Source organism: Schistocerca piceifrons, chromosome X (assembly GCF_021461385.2).
Source record: "Schistocerca piceifrons isolate TAMUIC-IGC-003096 chromosome X, iqSchPice1.1, whole genome shotgun sequence".
Lineage (NCBI taxonomy): Eukaryota > Metazoa > Arthropoda > Insecta > Orthoptera > Acrididae > Schistocerca > Schistocerca piceifrons.
The window spans coordinates 210,249,321-210,267,886 of record NC_060149.1 but is presented as its reverse complement, the minus strand read 5'-3'; the positions used below and the strand labels follow the sequence as shown (position 1 = coordinate 210,267,886).

The window sequence follows — 18,566 nt, the reverse complement described above, 5'->3', positions numbered from 1 at the left end:
GCAATGCCGAATTCAGTGTAGAACCACAGTTGCAGCAAGAAATATGAAGGAAGTATAAGCATTTGAGGGAGCTTTACAGGAATTAGGATACTATAGGGATATGGAATTGCAGGAGCCCATGTGATTTGTGCAGAACGGTCCGCCCGCCCCCCCCCCCCCCCCCTCCCCCCCTGCCCACCCTTGGAACAGCGTGAACTCGACAGTCAAAATTGGTGAGACAGGCACACTCCAAGGCTTGACGGTGGATGATGGAAAAGCCATGCGAAACGTGAGCATTGGCTACCACGCAACAGGTGAGACGAGCGTCGGCACGACAGTAGGAGAAATGATGGAGGTCATTCCTATCGAGTGGGAACTGTGGAGATCCACAACCCAAATTCACAGCTAAATAACAACCAAAATGATACCATGTGAAGCTCACTAGCGGAGAGCGTTCCAGACATGCCCATCGAATACACAGACTTGCCATGAGTATTTCTCATTCATTTTGACAAGAAGCTGTGAAGGACGCAGTCAGGGGAAGAGGATAATGAAGGAAGTATGTCCGATACTATAATTGATAATGAAGTGAACACGTCCTATCCGATAACTGATATAGAGATGAATGGAAATGTGATAGCGTGTATTTTAGACTCAGTGAGTCAGGTATCCGTGCGGGATAAAATGTGTAGGAGACGAGTATGGCCTATTTTCAGCATGCGGATAATGAAGGTGCACGGAGCCATTATATTTTTAAAGGAGCAGTCATAACGGAAAGAGTTTAGGTCGAATTCGTGTAGACGCTATCTTGGGAACGGATTTCGTGTGGTGTGGCGTTTTTGTGAAAGGTTCTCGTCAGTGAAATTTGAAGGTCAAGACATCCGGTCGAAGTTAAAGAAGATTCGAAGAGAGCTAGAAAGAGGGAATTTGAATCGCTAGGTTTTCCGATTGCCATAGAGACCGAGACAGGCGTGTTTGGTCACGAAGAGGAGCCGCGAACAGTCAATGAAGAGACAAAAGCAGAGAAAGGTCCAATCATGGATTATGTGAGTTATGATGATGGGCGAAAAAGGCAGAGGCAATAGCAAGTGTACTCCGCGATCTGTTGCACACTGCGGAAAAGAATGTTGCGGCAACAGAAAATTGTGAGGGTGATAGTGAGAAAAAGGAAAAAGGACAAAAGCGAATATGAAGACGACTGTGAAGAGTGGGAAGATGTTACTCGGGCGAATCGGACACCGAGGAAATGGAGTACACGAGCTATAATATGGGTATGAATTTGGTCCAGTCTCTCATATATTTGATTTCAGTGGATTTTTAGCTGCGCGTTGCGGTTACCAAATGGAAATTTGTGGTAAGTGCTGTGAGACCAAACTGCTGAGGTCATCGGTCCCTAGGCTTAGACACTACTTAATCTAACTTAAACTAACTTACGCTAAGGACAACACACACACCCATGCCCAAGGGAGGACTCGAACATCCGACGGGGGTAGCCGCGCGAACCGTGGCAAGGCACCTTAGAGCCGCGGTTACGGTCAGAGAATGGGGGAGTAATCCCGCAAAAGCGTAGAGAAAATGATAAAGAAGATTGGAAAGGAATATCCACACGTAATTCTGACAATAAAGAGACGATATATGTGGCGTGCATTGCGCTCTCGAACGGATGTCAGATTTATGGATGCGTTGCTGGCACACCCAGAAAAGGACTAGGATAGTGAATCTGGCGGAAAGTGGCGACACAACCGTAAGAACAGGAAGAGGTAATCCGGCACCACTGTTTATAACTGTGAAGAAGAGGAGAGGCCTTCGCCATGAAGAATGAGACAATGATGATCAAGATGACCCATGGGGTAATCTATTTGAATTGTTGCACAAGCGCAGTATTTTTCAGTTTTGTAGATGGTGAAGCTATTCAAATTAGAATGTATAACAAAGTAAAAAAGAGTGCAGTGTAGATAATAACATGAACAGAAGACTAGTGTGGGCACCACAATGTAAAATTTGAAGAGAGAAGAGGTAAAAACGATGAGAGATCAGACAAATTCAAAGTTGTGTGTAAGTCAATTAAAAAAAAAAATAATGTTTGCAGTCGAAGAGAAAGTACTTCTGTATTCAAGGAGAAACCAGAGTAGTAAAATTTTCAGAGACGTACCAACTTGCCTCGTGATCCGTTATCATATACGTTTAAGCTCTATATTAATGGTACAGAATAGTGTACCCGTGTTAATTTTACTCGGGGTTACATGTTAGTGGTTTTTGTGTGAGGAGAGCTCCGGTAATGTAGGTTTAATTCGTGGAGACAGTGTGGACGACATATGAAATAGAATAGTTAAGTAAACCACTTGTGGCGAGTACCTAAAGTCAACGTGAAGCGTAGGTATATTGATGATTCTTTGTTGATGTAAATTGTTGCATTTATTTTGTGTCACGTGATATGCGTGATGAAGAAGAGAGAATTAGTGGCTGCCAATACCGAAGGAGCGCTGAGACTATGGCGACAATGAAGCGATTTAGGGATCTTATATGACGAAGCGAGCTATGAAAATTATATGATGAATCGAAACTGAAGCTAAATGATCCCAATGGCAAATTAATATCATGTGGATTTGTATCTAACCATGTCTGTTGGCAGGAAAAGTATCTGCGAGATGAAGGATTCCAAGTGGAAAATACATAAGAAAAAAATGGCTCTGAGCACTACGGGACTAAACATCTGTGGTCATCAGTCCCCTAGAACTTAGAACTACTCAAACCTAACTAACCTAAGGACATCACAAACATCCATGCCCGAGGCAGGATTCGAACCTGCGACCGTAGCAGTCGCGCGGTTCCGGACTGAGCGCCTAGAATCGCTAGACCACCGCGGCCGGCCATAAGAAAAAGACAAGTTTTGGATACATAGTATTACGCACGACAAACGGAGGTCTGTTAATGAAGCAGTGCAATGTTGATGAACCGACAAATGATCAAAGATATACTGCAGGAATGAAAAATATTAAGTAAGGAGAAACACACTAAGGTAAATCAAGGGTAAAATATGCTGTACCTTATGTGAAATGAGTTATTACAAGGAGTTTTTGTGAAAAGATGTACGGGGAAGAGAAAATATTGAAATATTAACAGGAAGGCGAGAAAAGGAGATATGATGGCAACTATTTCCCAAACAGGTAGTATGAACACTTTTAGCGTAGAGGGCCATTTTTTATGAAATAAATTTATCCTTTGCACTCAATTCAACTAATGCATATGAGCATAAGGAAGTTTAGTGATGTCTCAAACGACCGACCTCTAGTACCATCACGTACTCAGATATAAAAAAAGTACGTTAAAATTCTATGAGCGTGTTGAAAAAATGGAACCAATAAGATTAGCTAGGCAAGTTGTGGAAATCTACGACCTCGGCGTAAAGATAAACTTGACACAATAAAATGGATTGGAGCAGTAAAAGAAGACCTGAAGGAAGCAGGAACAACACAGCTTGATGTAGAAGACATAAAAAGCTTTAGACAGAAGGAGACAAGCCCGTTATAGGACAAAGGAACTAATATGAGCACCAAGAAAAGCCAAAACAAAACCCTTTAAATACCCATTGTTGTACATCGTGTGGTCCAGTAGTTTCCAAATGTGAATAATAATAATAAATAATAAAAAGAAGCACTACAGTTCTTTAAAAATTGGTGGACCTGCACTAGAGAAAATATATAGCGGAGGGAAATGGTGTTTGTGTGTGTGTGTGTGTGTGTGTGTGTGTGTGTGTGTGTGTTTGTTATGGGCTTTCAAAGGCAAGGTTATCAAGGCCCTGAAGGAAACGTTAGGTGTTGTGGGTTGCAGGGTGTGGGATGTGGGTATAAGCATAGGAATATGTTGGGTTGTATCTATGGAGATGAGGATGGGGTGGATGGTCGGAAGACAGAAAGAGAGCACGGGATTGAGGTGTAGGCAGGGATGTTGTATGGAGCGGAAAAAGATAGAGGAAGATGAAAAAGAAAGAGGAGCCCTGATGTGGGGTGAGATAGGTGGGGAAAATCTATAGTTGATACGATGGATAAATATCGGGGCGAATTTCATAACTGGTAGAGGGAGTTCGTTGGCGTTTCGTTGGGAGTCGTTATGGAGCGTGTGTAGGTTTGGTGGAATGTGTAGGTATAGGTGCCGCAGCGTAACACGAGGTGAAATTAGGGCGGAGGTAAAATGGTTGCTGGAGTCGAGTTTGCGGATTGTGTACGGGTTGACAGGTGTTAAAAGTGAATGATGAGAGATGGGTATTTAACGAGATGGGGAAAAATCCATATGGTGGGGAGGTAAGCGGATGCAGAAAATGAGGAGTGTTTTAGGTACAAGGATTTGGAGGGAGTGACAGAACTTTGGTGGGGCAGATAGAGATGCAGTATTGGCATAAGAGAGGATAGATCGGGTCAAGATTATGTAGCTGTGAAGGATATTATAGGGATATAATCCTCATGTTTGGCCAGTTAGCTGTTGTGGTAGTAGAAGAACCTGCCACCTACTCTGAAGCTAAGTAACGGTGTCAAATACTTAAAACATTTCGGTTTATATAATTAACTCCTTTAATTTTCTATTCGTTCGCCAAGTGAATAGAAGGCGTACCCATTTAGGGGCAGGGGAGTGGAGCTTCCCCCCCCCCCCCCCCACCCCTCCTGGTTAAAAAAATCTGATATTTGCAAACTGATTCTCATCCCAACCCACCACACTGATGGATGTATGTATTCAGCATCGGTTTGAAGAACGCCCAGAGATGTAATGAATACGGAGAAATAGCAAGTGTACCGAGAACTGTCATGAAACCTCAAAACTATTTCCTTTTATTATTATTGTCTTCCTGGATGTGGTCCTTTTATGCGAGTAAATAAAATGCTGTTTGGTTTTATGCCATATGCGTTTCGCTTTCTTCTATCTGCGAAGCATCATCAATAGTCTGTACTACATATTTGTTGAATATATGTAGTATAATGTGTTTCCAGATATTAATAAATATCTGGAAACACATTTATGTTAAGGTATATTTAAAAACACATTTCTACATGGATACATGTAACATGAACTACGGTCTGCTGAGATTCCGTTGCAGACAAAAATAAACGAACCGTGAATATTATAAAATAAAAAGCCTTTTATTTAGTTGCATAGCGCAACCACGTCTCCAAGAACATAATAATAATATAGAAGCAACTAAGGACCCAGAAAAAATAAAAAGATGACTCGTTATTCGCAGCTATTCGTCTCGCGACTGAAAATGCGAGATGACTGGATTCTAAAAGCTTCTACGTTCAGTTAGCGATGTCTTCTTACCTCGTGCTACCAGCCAATGAAAAAATCCAAGTATTCGTATGAAATTGAACGTTTACTGCCTGACAGCAAACTAGTATGTACACATTGCATACAAACTATTCTCTCTCAGTCAAGCGCACTATGGGCAGTAGGTACATACTATAAAGTGACAGAATTAAAATGCGTAGTGATTAATAAATACAGTTTTTCAATAATTTTCAGTTTTTTTGTAAGGCTTTACTACTCGGCTCCTCAACGCTCTTGAGGTGAGAGTTTATAAATGTAAATGCAATTTACAACAAAAATTATGTTTGTTTGGATGACCAGTTGATTCCAGTCACATGTTAGTTACACACACTGCTAATCGGAAGTCGTACCGAGCGATGGGGCAGCACACAGGACTCATTCTGAAGGGGCCCATAAAAAATACCCCCCCTCCCCCCTCCACCCCGCAACAAAATTGTGACGTCACATTTGTCGGCCTGTCCGTCATACTTCGCGAACGCTCGTCTCTGGAGCATGGTTGGTTGATTTGAGGGAGGGGACCAAACAGCGATGTTATCGGTCCTATCGGTTTAGGGAAGGATGGGGAAGGAAGTCAGCCGTGCCCTTTCAAAGGAATTATCTCGGCATTTGCCTGGAGCGATTTAGGGAAATCACGGGAAACCTAAATCAAGATCGCCAGACGCGGGTTTGAACCGTCGTCCTCCCGAACGCGAGTCCAGTGTGCTAACCAATGCGCCACCTCGATCGGTGCAGACCCCATGGAAAATCATTATGTCAATGGAAAGGTACCCACTAAAGGTCTTAACTTTGTTGTGTACTATCGAGAGCTTGTACGTATTCAAAAACGCAGCTAAGAATTATTAAATTTGTCTGTAATAGTTACTCACTCTTCCCTCCCAAAGACGGCTGCCGGCATTCGTAAGACCTGCAGTGTGGCGTGCTGTGACGTACGCTCCGCGACCTTTCCTCTCGTAGGCCTCGCATTCGGAAGGACGACGTTCCAAATCCCCGTCCAGCTAATCAGATTTCGTTTTTCCGTGATTCCTTCCAAATTACTTAAAGCAGATGTTGGTACAGTTTCTATGAAAGGACAGGCCGATTTCCTTCCATTAGTCGAGCTTCTGCTCCTTCAGTGAGGTCGTTGTGACGGGACGTTAAGCACAAAGTTTCCTTTGTTTTCGAAAGTCCTGACAAACTACCTCCTTAATAAGTGTAGTAGCAGCCAGATTTTTCAGTGTTTCTGTATGGCAGGAAGGATCCAGTTGGTGAAGCAAACAGCTCTGCCTTGCAGAGCAACATTTCTACTTGGACGGCCACCTTCCTTAGTAGTTATTACTTTCATACGTTTTTATCTTAAATTTACTGCAGTTTAAGAGCGTTACACACAAAAGCAGAGGGCAAAACAGGTGACACCACAGTAGAATTTCTGTGTAGACAACGTGAATGAAATTAAGTGAAGCGGAAAGAACGCGGATGCTGCAAAAGGAAAAGCGGCTACCCAGGGGCTAAAAAATCACCAAGACTGAAAGTAAAGCCATGTTTTTTCCGATTAAAATCTCTGATAGCAACGAGGGGAAAACCTGATGACTTCAAAAAGTAATACAAAAAGTGCTTGTAAAGTAGTTATAAACATCGTAAGTAAATTCTACATCACATTTATAAAAGAAACCTCTTCTTAATTGATAAGAATCGAAATGTAGTATCGTTTTGTGTATGCTTTAGTTATAGAACTACAATTGATGTACATCGTCAATAAAAGCGAAACGCGTCTGGTGTAACGCTATCCTCAATTATAGTACGCTTAAGATAGAAGAATCACACAACAACTGAAAATTTATATTTACTGTATCTTAATGATAAGTAATAAAAATTCAAAAGAAAACTGGCTTAAAGCATACTCAGGATGTGCACGCAAAAACTGTTAGTGATAAAAGAGCAGTGCAAGAAGGTCGTTCGTAAGGCAGTAGCAGGAGTCTTTTACGAGCGATCGGATGTGGTGGACGTGCCTAGAGATATCCGATTAATGGTGTGATCCACAAGTGGAGGTGATTGTCGCTATGTATATCTGTCGGTCAATCGAGGGCAATGGACCTGACGAGAACGAACGAGAAATGCACATGTTTTTGATTGAAGGCAGTTCTGGCTTCCTTTGCCGCATCGTAAATATAGTAAAATACGAACAGTCAGCTCCACTCCACTTAGCGATGTAAAATCACCACTGCCACATTAAAGTTTAGTTCGTTTAAAAGAAATAAAGCGTATCTAAATGTTATTCCTGAAAATTTTTAAAATCATTTTCCAGTTCGAAATACCAATCACAGAGTCCATTGTTATATAAAGAAGCAAGACTAAACAATAGCTAAGTCTCGACAATGCATTTGCCAGTATTACTTAAACGTATTTGCTTTGGTTTAAATTTCGCTGGCCTGAATTGGCCAGCAGCAAAGTGGTTCTTATATCCGATTGGTTAGCTAAAATCATTTGCAGAACAGAGAACGATTCATTCGGCTTTACAATCATAGTTCACAAATGATTGTATTTAAAACCTTGTTTTATTCCTGAATGTGAAAGTGGATTGAAACTGCTGATAGGAATGAAATTATCTGTAAGATTCATTTTTGCCTCTTCCATGATTACAATTCTCGTTACACGAATGGCAGTGTAGCTAATTGCTTGTAGTCAGCCACAACCAGGCCTTTCGGGTGTGAATACAGATTTTTTAGCTTCAGCTTCGTGGCTATTTTAGAAATTAATCAAAACCATTTCATAGAATTTAAATATTTCTGCAGCACTTAAGAGGCGTAATCCAGCAGTTGTGATCACTTAGGTTATCTAGGCTCGTCCGAAGCCTAGATTCACAGTACACTTGACCTACTAATTATTCACCTGTCCTGTAATTATCTGTGCTGCTGCGATACTTGCCGGCAATATAGCATTTTTGGTACATCAGATGTAATCGCATGCATTTTGGCATTCAATTTTAATAGATAATCTGATTTCCTCGGTTATAGAAACAATTAATGATATATATTTGCAATTGAAGTCGCTGTTTACTACCCGGTTTCAACCCAACAATACTTCAGTTTGGCCGGCCAGTGTGGCCGAGCGGTTCTAGGCGCTTCAGTCTGGAACCGCGCGACCGCTACGGTCGCAGGTTCGAATCCTGCCTCGGGCATGGATGTGTGTGCTGTCCTTAGGTTAGTTAGGTTTAAGTAGTTCTAAGTTCTAGGGGACTGATGACCTCAGATGTTAAGTCCCATAGTGCTCAGAGCCATTTGAATCATTTTTGAACTTCAGTTTGCACTCGGAATCGTCATTATCTTTACGACACTAGTTTCAATCTGGTTATCTTCACTCCGGTATATTTCCCATGAATTTTAATGAATCTTAAATCAAATATTGTTTGACGCAAGTGCCATTTCTTATGATGCGTGCTGAAAAGTTAATTTACACTTAGGCCATTAAACTTTCGACGCATTTCGTTCATAAATTATCATTACTTTACTTTCCCCTGAACTCTTTAGTTAATATTTGCTTGTATCACACTTCGATTTCTTAACTTCCCTCAACATTCCTCTCATTTTTTATAATCACAGAATTCGATATAACTCGTTTCACTCCAGATTCTTTCTACCTGCATTTGCGTCACGCTTCCGTAGTCAATCCCCGACTCCAACTGTTATTCCTATTGACTAATTTAAAATACGCGTCCACTCACCTCGCAAATATCTCATTGTCGAGGCGAAAACGCCGAGCGAGTGTCTGTCTCCCGAAACAAATTGGCACCCCAGTGAAGGTGGTACTCTCACAATGGCCAGCACTTTATGAGACTCATGAGAGTAGAATAACCGTGCAGTCGATTGGTTATGTAATCGGATCGTTTGATCACTAAGGCAAATGTGTTTAATGCACAAAATAGTAAGCTTAGAGACTGATGGCCTTAGTAGTTAAGTCCCATAAGATTTCACACACATTTGAACATTTGAACAAAATAGTAGAAGCGAAGTGAGGGAGGAAGTATCCTATACTCATCAATATCTTCAAATATTGCGATCTTTCTCAGTCAAATTTGGGACAAGAAAGCAACATGCAGTTTACATAAGTTTCTAACTGAGAATCACACTCATTTGCAGAAGAACCGTAAATATTTATTCTGTGTGCATGTGGAGGAGAAGAGGCGGTAGAAGCGAAGTGAGGGAGGAAGAATTCTATACTCACCTCTGTCTTCAGATATTACAATCTTGCACAGTCAAATTTGGGACAAGAGGACAAGATATACTTTACATCAGTTTCTAACTCATAATCACACTCACTTGCAACAGAACCGTAAATATTTTTTTCTGTGTACATGTAGAGAAGAAGAGGCGAGTATAAAGCTTAGTAGAATGATTGTGGAAAACGTTGATTAGTCCAAATGTGTCATTCTCAACCATGGCCAAGCAGGAATCTAAGATTGTAATGCCGCTTAATATCCATCCTTCGTTTGTTGGAACACGTTCCACGTCTATTGCCTTTAATGTTTTCCGTTGCTCTTGACCTCACGCAAGTAGGTTTTATACGAAAATTTCAAAACGAGGACAGTTCCTATAGGTGCAGTTTGCTTCGCTAATACATCAATTTCCTCATTATAGTGGATAACAGCTTGGGAATCCACTCACAGCACACGGACTGTCCATTTACTGACAACATATTCCAGCCCCACATCCAGTGTTTTGTCCCATCTCCGAAGCTGAAAATTTTTAATGATACTCGGAGCTGGACACGATTCATATGTTTAAGAAGATATATGAAGATACGAAAGTGAGTGGTTCCAAAATTGCCATTGTCTTCACTGTAAACTCTGAAGTGCTATTAAGTAGTTTTAAGACTTTCATGACTTGGATCTGAGGGGATAGAAAAGAACATTCAACATACTCCTCCTGAGGAATTTTGGAACGATCTATATGCAGGATGATCAGAAACAGTATTAAAAGCTTGTAAGGATGTTGCAGGATAGATAGTGCTGAGAAATAATTGTTAAGAAAAAATCCGATACGTTGCGCCATTTCCGAGTTCAAAATGGTTCAAATGCCTCTAAACACTATGGTACTTAACATCTGAGGTCATAAGTCCCCTAGAACGTAGAACTACTTAAACCTAACTAACCTAAGGACATCACACACATCCACGCCTGAGGCAGGATTCGAACCTGCGACCGTAGCGGTCTCGCGTTTCCAGACTGAAGCGCCTAGAACCGCTTGGCCACAACGGCCGGCATTTCCGAGTTAATTAACACTGCAGTTAGCCCGTCAGGCCGTTGCGCGCGCAATTCGTATCAGTTGTTTTCACAGCGTAGATGATAGCGCACGAGACTGCTCGGCCTTTTGATCGTGTCGATCCTTACTTACGTCCCAAGTCCAATTTTTGTATTGCTGTCTTGTACGATTTTAGGAAACCAATAATAGGACACATTTTACGACACCATCTACGGCGGGCCACTTAAATTTGTGCCTGCAGCGGTTTGCTTGGCTAATATCAGTGCTAATTGGCTCGAAAACGGCGCAACGTATTGAAGTTTTTCTTAAGAATTAGTTTGCAGGAAAACTTCCCTGCAACAGTCTTACAAGTTTTCCAGCCTGTTTCTGAACAGCCTGTATATAAAGGTATAATTGGGCCTCTGAGCTTCGACGAGACGATTAAATCTGCAATTTATATTTTTATTCTCCGAGCTTGTCATATTAAAATAATAGACTGGAATCTGGCAGCTGGGTGTGTCAGGAAGCAAGGTATGAGTCCAAATTTCAAAACTGGTACAAAGGGCAGAAATTTTTATTTCTACTTTTGGAGGCAGTCCGTAATTGGTAAATGAAGCATCTGCTTTGATAGACAGTACTATCCACGATGCAATCCCTTGAATGAAAAAATTATCTGACGCCATTTGACGTCTCATGCTCAGGGCATCTCTCCTGCCTCCACTAAAATTGTGTTTGTAGGCATCGAACGCGTGGCTCCACGACAGGCACGAATGTTTCTCTATTGAAGAGAATCTTATATAGTGAGAGAAATGTTAGGTGCATTGTGATACAGTGTGCAGCCACAGTATAGTTTAGATCGAATAATCCCTCGGTGCATGGTCAGTATACACACATACATAGTCTGTATACCGTAACATTTTTGTGGAAGAATGACTGTTCGACCCTACATCGTGAGTATAGAGAGTATAGAAATGGGGGTTTGAAACTGCACTCTGGGAAAAATCTTGGGAAACAAGAAGAGGTGCGAACATGTTTCCTTCGTATCTGACATAGATTGATCTTGAAGTGAAGAAGGTATTGATGCATCATATTCGAAGGAATTCCGAATTACGTTAGCTTGTTCAAGAGAATCGGTATATGAGCGTGGTCATAAGCTCGCATAACGTCAATAAATCAGCGACGACGTTTTTTTTTTTTTTGTTTGAAAGGATGTGAGGTAGTATACATAGCAAGTGAATGCATATTCATAGTCCCTTTGCCTTTTCTCGGTCCAAATTAAGTCGTAGGCACCAAATTACTATTTTCATGCCATAATTCGTGTTTTTTCTACACAAAGTGACAACGAGAGCGGTCAATAGAAGCGATATTTCGATCTTTCCCACATTTCAAAACTTTAGTTATAGCTTGCGTTTTCCATGATTCCATTAGTTCCAGTTTCATCGAGTACTGATTAAAAAGGAACAAAAGCAGATCTTTATCTTCCGTGCGGAGTTTCTCACGCATAGAACGATGAAAAAAGTGAATAGCAGCACACCTATCACTCGATGATTTAGTAGAATTATTTAGTTCTTGTTAAGAGAATGGACGAAGCAGGATATGATGATTGTAATCTCCAGCAGGAGTTGTATGATTTGGGAATGGCACCGCGGAAGGAGTGAGCGTATCGATAAATTCTTCTGTCCACGCAGTTGTAGTTCAAAGAATGAATAGCAGTCGGCTGTTTCTAAAAGCATTGTTTTATATCAAATGCTTGTCGTACTGGTTGATTTACTGAGCGAAGAACAAAATTTAATTCACTCTTCCTTTTTTTGCTTTTCTCAGGAATTTATTAATGGGCGCATTTACTTTTCTCTTTCAAGAAGTTAATCAAGACAGAATTCCGGCGATAGGTTTTCAAAGGGAGTGCACGTTTCGCAATTTCCATACACCACCCGGGGTTTTACCAAGGCGGAGGATTTTTCTTCATAAAAGTAAACTCTTTTTTTTCTTTGGAATGGTGACATCTGCTGTGACTTCCATATCATTTATTAAAGCTTGGTATGCGTTTTTTCCTGTAAGTCATTCCACATAATTTCCTTCGAACTGTTTGCTTTTATTTGTCTCAGCTGGCTTACTAGTAGCGTAATACAAACTTTTTACTATCAACGTTTACATTAGTTTAGCAATTTACTGGATCTGTAACGTGCCAATTACAAAATTCAGTAAAATAGGATGTGCAAAAGGTTACGTTTATTGCAGAATTACTGAAAGGTGAAGATACCACAGCAGCAAAACCATCCTTGACTGTCACTACGTTTTTTTCTTTGATAAAATTTTCCTTCTTATGCTCCATGATGTCAATTCAGGCCTCTATCTAATATAAAGGGAGGCCGAAGCTGGTTTATTATGTGTCTCCAGTCACCTTACACGATGCTTGAATGGGGAGCTTTACACACTGAGACAGCTGCAAAAGTTTTAAGAGCTGATTAAATTTGCGTGACGACTAATTAAATTTCGTTGTTTCTTGCGTTAAATGGATATTTTTTACTACGGCACTGAATTTTTTTACAAATACAGTAACGCGACCTTTCACACAAGGCTGATTTACGAATATTTCTCTTTGCAAACTCTCTTTGTTAGAGTTAGCTGATTTTACGTTCCACTGCAATATTTTTATAGGGTTCATAATTTAGGCAGGAAGTGAATTAAATATGCTTGTTACGAGATGCCTGTTACTGCTATTGTTCATAACATTGTCTTACTATGTATTATGAATGACAATATCAGTAACGTTCACCAGAGAGTGCTGAAAAGTGATTCTTCCGAATTTTCTGTGTAGAAAATCAGAAAGATTTTTAAATGAAGCAAACGTTATTAACGTTCTACATTTTTATTCTTCATGTCTACACACATTTATTTCTTAACATTGTCATCCTGGTGACGAACCATTTCTCCCAACGTGAGAACAGTTTGTTCACACTATCAGTGTAGAATGTTTGACTTTGTTGACAGAACCACAGCCTCAGCTGTGGTTGCACCGCTGCATCACAAAGTGAAGGCCAAGGAGGAAGGTGTGCTTTAGGTTCTGTAAACAGATGAAATCGGACGGGTCGAAGTCGAACCTGTATGAAGGATGATCGGTGACTGAACAAAGGGGTGGGGTGGGAGGGGGGGGGGAGAGTTGCAAATGTCGCAACGCTCGTGTGTGGTCTGCCATTGTCATGCTGAAGGAGGTGGTGCTCCGTGTGTGGACGAACTCTTCGAATTCGAAACTCTATTGTTTCACCCTGTTCCTCACGCACCGACGCAGTTACGTTACACACCATCATGTTATAAGCTACAGTTCGGAGCTCTCTAATGATAAAGGGCTGCAAATATGTAGACTTGAAAAATAAAGATGTAGATTGTTAATAAAGTTTGTTTTATTTAAAAAACTTTAAGAGTTTTTACAGAACTAATTCGGAGACATTACTTTTCAGCACGCCCTCGTATTATCTCACCGAGCAGTTCAGCATGAACTAGTTGATTTGGTACTTGCGAAGTTGTTACCCTCTGGGTACCAAGCAGATAGGGTTTCTGACCTATACACTAGCTGGTCAAAAGTATCAAGACACCCCTACGTAATGCAGAAATTACCACTAGATATCACGAGAAGCGGACCCACCAGCACAATAGAAGCAGTGGAGCATTGTATTGTTAGTAGAGAAACAGTAACAGCAGAATGGACCGCTCAGGAGAACTCAGTGAATTCCAACGTAGACTGGTTACTGGATGTCACCATGTTAATAAATTCATCAGGAATATTGCAACCCTCCTAAAGCTGCCCAGGTCGACTCTTGGTGATATGACTGTGAAGTGAAAACGAGAAGGAACAACCACAGAGAAACTAAGACCACGCAAAACTCATGTACAGACGGACAGCTACCGTCGAGCATTGCGAAGCTTAAGCAAGAACTCCTCTTCAGGCCACAAATGGGGGTGAAGCTGACTCCTGCACGTGGTGCCCCTGCATAGGTACTGGACTAGATTCTCCAGTACTGAACTGAACGTCAGCATTCCAAAAGCATTGCATTATAGGTTTCACTATGAATGGAAACCAAAGGTCTTTATCAAGACCTCACCTTGTGATTGTATCAATCAACATAGAAGGATTGTCTGTTGCCAAAGAAGAACTCCTGCAACATATTGCCAAGGAACCTAGGTGTGATATTTTATGTATACAAGAAACCCATCGAGATGACACCATGAGAAGACCAAAAATCCTTGGGATGAAACTGGCAGTTGAGCGACCCCATAGACAATATGGCAGTGCTATCTTTGTGAGGAACGATATAGCTGTTCTCTCTACCTCACTTACAGAATTCAACAATATTGAAATACTGTCTGTAGAACTGAATGGTTGTATTGTGTCGTCAATTTACAAACCCCCAGGAGCAGATTTCCAATTTTCACCTACAGACAACTACACCAATCAACAAGCTCACTTTATTGTTGGAGATTTCAATAGTCATAGCAGTGTTTGGGGTTATGCTGAGGACGACAGTAATGGTGAAGCAGTTTTGACTTGGGATGATACCAACCATCTTAATCTTGTCCATGATAATAAACTCCCACCATCTTTTAACAGTGGGCGTTGGAAACGTGGGTATAACCCCGACTTAATTTTTGTTAGCGAGAACATAGCTCACCAATGCAGAAAAACTGTTCTAAATCCGATACCAAATACTCAACACCGCCCCATAGGCTGCCAAGTGTTTGCAGCCATTACTCCTAGAATCACATCATTCCGAAGGCGATACAATTTCAAGAAAGCAGACTGGCAGAAGTTTGCTGATCTCCTTGACTCAGAAGTTTCACGCATAGAACCCTCAGTTTCCAACTATGATGAGTTTGTAGAAGCCGTGAAAAGATGCTCAAGACTCTCAACTCCCAGAGGCTGTCGAGTTAACTACATACCTGGCTTGACAGAAGAATCCGTGAAGCATCTACATAACTATATCCAACTTTTCAATGATAATCCTTACAGCACTGAAACCTTAACTGCTGGCCAAAATTTATCCTCAGCCTTAGCCAAATCCAAAAAAGAACGATGGATAGAGCTACTCGAGAACCTTGATATGTCTAAAAGCAGTCAGAAAGCCTGGCAGTTGCTGCGACGCCTGAACAACGACCCTGTCCACAATCATGGCCATGCAAACATTGCACCAGATCAAATTGCTCATCATCTAGTTCAGAATGGAAGGGTCAATTGTTCTAAAGATAGAACAAAACTCAAAAGAGAACCTGAACGTGAAAACAACCATATATCAAATGACTTCATCTTACAAGAACTCAGAACCGCAATTCAGAAATGCAAAAATGGTAAAGCGCCTGGTCTAGACGACCTAATGATTGAGCAAATTAAACATTTTGGTCCCATCACGGAAAGATGGCTTCTGCAATTCTATAATGGTTGTCTGAAGCGGAAACAGATCCCTGCCATCTGGAGGAAAACTAAAGTTATTCCCTTACTAAAACCTGGAAAGGGTGCAGCTGATCCCAAGAACTACCGACCGATTTCGCTCCTTCGCCATTTGTATAAAATCTATGAAAGAATGTTGCTAAATAGACTCACTCCCATTGTTGAAAAACAACTCATACCTCAACAAGCAGGTTTCCGACCTGGAAAGAATTGTACAGCACAAGTCCTTAATCTGACTGAACATATTGAAGAGGGATATGAAAAAGGATACATTTCCGGGGCTGTCTTCGTGGATCTCACAGCAGCATATGACACCATTCAACATCGACAATTATTGCACAAAGTCTACTACATCACTAGAGACATTAATTTCACCAGAACTGTGCAGACACTTTTGGAAAACCGGCGATTCTACGTGGAGTTCCAAGGAAGAAAGAGTAGATGGAGAAGTCAAAGGAATGGCTTGCCTCAGGGTAGTGTCCTTTCCCCCATATTGTTCAACATATTTACAAATGACCAGCCTCAACCTTCTCTTACAAAGAGTTTCATCTATGCAGATGATCTTGCCTTAGTCACACAAGCCAGAGATTTTGACACAGTAGAAAACCAGCTTACTGTTGCTCTCAAGGACCTATCTGAGTACTACAGAGTCAATAACTTAAGACCGAACCCTGCTAAAACTCAAGTTTGTGCTTTCCACCTACGCAATCGAGAGGCCTATAGAAAACTTACAGTGTTTTGGGAAGATCAAGAGCTTGAACATTGTTTCTACCCCAAATATCTGGGTGTCACCTTAGATCGAACGTTGACCTACAGAAAACACTGCACTAACACCAAGCAGAAAGTTGCTGCTCGTAACAACATCCTGCGGAAGCTCACTGGCAGTGTTTGGGGTGCAGATCCCAAACTACTAAGAACATCAGCCTTGGCCTTGTGTTATTCCGCAGCTGAATACGCATGTCCTGTATGGTACAAGTCATCTCATGCAAAGCAGGTTGATGTGGCCCTGAACGAAACCTGCAGGACAGTAACGGGATGCCTCAAAGCTACACCTATTGATAAACTCCATAAACTAGCAGGTATTGCTCCTCCAGACATAAGGCGTGAAGTCGCAGCCAAACTTGAGAGACATAAAGCAGATCATAACACCGATCACCTGCTACATGGATACCAGCTACCAATTAGTAGACTCAAATCTAGGAGGAGCTTCATGAGAACTACTACACCCCTCACCGGTCGGACTGGAGCAGCCAGACTATCTCAGTGGACAGCAAAATCTGACAGTAACGATTGGATGACTCCTTCTGAGACCCTTCCTCCTGGTGGAAATCAAGTCTGGACAGTGTGGAAGTCTCTAAATCGGCTCAGGAGTGGCGTCGGACGAACTAAGGACAATCTGTTTAAATGGGGCTTCATGAAGGAATCTTCCACCTTGTGTGACTGCGGAGAAGAACAGACAACCAAACATTTAATTAACTGTCCTAGATGTCCTGTATCATGTTCCACACAAGAGCTTGTTGATGTTTCAGACAATGCTGCTGCCGTTGCACAATTTTGGGCTAATACCGTTTAGTTTGTTCTTTTATGATTTGACCTGATTTGTTATATTGTATATATTGTAAATATTGTTGTAATGTTTTTGACTCGAAATAAATAAATAAATAGGCCACAAATGGTCCATCGGGACCATCCGACAGCCGTGTCATCCTCAGATGAGGATGCAGATAGGAGGGGCCGTGTAGTCAGCACACCGCTCTACCGGTCGTGATGATGGTTTTCTTGGACCGGAGCCGCTACTATTCGGTCGAGTAGATCCTCAATTGGCATCGCGAGGTTGAGTGCACCCCGAAAAATGGCAACAGTGCATGGAGGCCCGGATGGTCACCCATCCGAGTGCCGGCCACGCCCGACAGCGCTTAACTTCGGTGATCTGATGGGAACTGGTGTATCCACTGCGGCAAGGCCGTTGCCACATTTCGAAGCTTCATTATAAAAAATAGCATGAAGTCAGCGAAAGGAATCACGAGTGAGTTGCAGAGTGCTACCAACAGTCCAGCTAGTACAAGGACTTCGCAAAGGCACTCAAAATGAATGGGGTACAGCGGGCGGTCAGAGCTAAGGTATGATAACACAGCATCTATGAGGAAATGAAATGAGGACAATAACATTTCTGACATGGACTGGCGCGCGCAGTATCCCTACCTGAACCCAATGGAACATCTTTGGGATGAGTTGGAACATCGAATTACCTCCAGGCCCAAGACACGTCAGTTGATGTAGACGAGGACAGTACGTGCCACTTATGATGGGCTGTGTGCCCAAATAACGCTCTGGCAAATAAATACTTTTGAAATGCCACACATCTGTATACCAGGCTGTCTTTTTATCAAACTTATTTGGCAACTTCATGTTTGAGGAGGACCTCCGTTTGTGCTTACAAAGTCAGTTGACAGAGTGGACTGGCGGAAGGAAAACTGGTGATGAAAGTCATCGAGACTGTAACGTGACGAGCGCTCAAGCAGTACCGTAAGACGGCCAAGTTAAGCCAGAGAGTGAGGCGTGGCGTGCCAGGTAGACGGCTGAGGCGAGATAAACGTGCGACATTGACGGATGTCAGC

General features: G+C 41.8%; 1 protein-coding gene and 1 pseudogene across 1 annotated transcript in view; both read right to left on the bottom strand.

Moving 5' to 3' along the window:
* The window catches only part of LOC124723106 (collagen alpha-1(XI) chain-like), a 543,500-nt gene that overhangs the window by 307,012 nt on the left and 217,922 nt on the right, over window positions 1–18,566 (bottom strand). The gene's annotated exons all lie outside the window — the stretch shown is intronic.
* Window positions 17,802–17,919, bottom strand: LOC124723494 (annotated as a pseudogene).